This window comes from Arachis stenosperma, chromosome 5 (genome assembly GCF_014773155.1).
Source record: "Arachis stenosperma cultivar V10309 chromosome 5, arast.V10309.gnm1.PFL2, whole genome shotgun sequence".
In the NCBI taxonomy this organism is placed as follows: domain Eukaryota; kingdom Viridiplantae; phylum Streptophyta; class Magnoliopsida; order Fabales; family Fabaceae; genus Arachis; species Arachis stenosperma.
Window position 1 is genome coordinate 117,659,150 of NC_080381.1, and position 1,579 is coordinate 117,660,728.

General features: G+C 33.5%; 1 non-coding gene across 1 annotated transcript; it reads right to left on the reverse strand.

Annotated features, from left to right (window-relative positions):
* Positions 1 to 415: 415 nt before the first annotated feature.
* Positions 416 to 575, reverse strand: LOC130984888 (U1 spliceosomal RNA). The gene has a single exon (XR_009088793.1). It is a non-coding gene; the product is annotated as a U1 spliceosomal RNA (small nuclear RNA).
* Between the last annotated feature and the right edge of the window lie 1,004 nt (positions 576 to 1,579).

Below are 1,579 nucleotides of genomic sequence, written 5' to 3' on the forward strand. Positions count from 1 at the left end.
CAAACCAATATAGCTTTGTTCTCTTTAATCACTTAATATTCCACCTACAGATGTCTTGATATACTGCTGAACTTTCCGAACTTCTTAGATAGCTGAAGCAAATGTCTTTATGTGTTTGCACATTTGTATCATTTTATTATCAAATATTTACTTTCTAATTCTCTTTAATCACTTAATATTCCTGTTACCTCTATTACTGTAAAGGTTTCTTAATTAGCTCCACGCTTTTCCATAGTGCTAACCATGAAGGATGATTGACTTGGCGATGCACTAATTTTATTTACATGCAACTAATTTTAAGCTTGAACGGCTGGTTGAGAATTCGGCCCCCTGACGTGGTAATAAGCAAAAGGTTTGAACTCAAAGGGTTGAAACCAACAATATATGATTGAAAAGACTTTAAACTGAAATTAGGTAGGGACTGCGCGAACGCAAGTTCCCGCTGCCACAAATTATGATGTAGGCTTTCCTACTTGAGGAGACCTTAGGCGGGCACCCCTCCTAAGTGCAATGGAGATCACCAACCTAAGCCATGGGCCTTCTTGATCACCCATTGACCCCGTCCACGTAAGTATATTGAAATGTTGTTGCTTAATCTTTATTTGTACAGTGCATTTTCACCACCCTTTCTTGCTCCCAGGTGATGTGGGACTATCTAGCTTCTCAAGGGTTTTTATGTTCCTTCTCTCTCTATGAACCTGTGGTTTCTCCCTTTGGATTACGGTATCTCTTTCACTGAACAAATGGTGGAGCTAATTCTTTTCTTCTCAAAACATAAGGTTTTTGGCATATCAAAGTACGTATCTGTAGTTGGAGTGTTGGACACGTATGAGAATTTTGAAGCTAGGAAACTGGGAAAGGTGTTGCTTCATTTTCTTATTCAAAATATTGTTTATCGCAAGAAAATACATGGGAAGTGAGTTAAGAACAAAGATTCAGAACAAGCCTCGATATTTATCAAAAGTAAGCCTCCTGCCAAAAACATAAATAAATAAATGAAAGAAGGTACAAGCTGAGATAGTTATAGTTGTTTAGTCTAAGTAGATATTAAATAGAGCATAGTTATGTTTATGAATTATTTTTACCATGTTTTAGTCTAAATTGTAGATTATAAATTTAATGTATTTAAAAATTTTAAAAATTTTAAATTTTATATTTCTATGTAGACATTATGAATATTGTGGTATTTATTTGAAAAATTAATCTATACTTGATTCTTTTTTATGTTTTGTGAAAATATAATTATTTATGAAATTTAAGTTTTAATAGTAGTAAATGTGAAATTAGTAAAAATATATAATTATAAAATTAAGAACAACGACCAATTTAGTAACCAATTTAGATTTTTAGTTTAGGAATTAGCGACCCATTTTAGATTTTCAAATCAGGCATTGGCGACCGATTTAGCAATCGATTTTATGGCGACTGATTTAGTGACCGAAAAGTTGGTCGGCATTTAGCGATTGATTTACTCAACAACCGATTTAGTGACGAAAAATTTGGTCAACATTTAGTGACCAATTATGTTAGCGACCAATATTCTTTGGTGAAGGTTTAGTGGCCTTGTCCGAAAATCGGT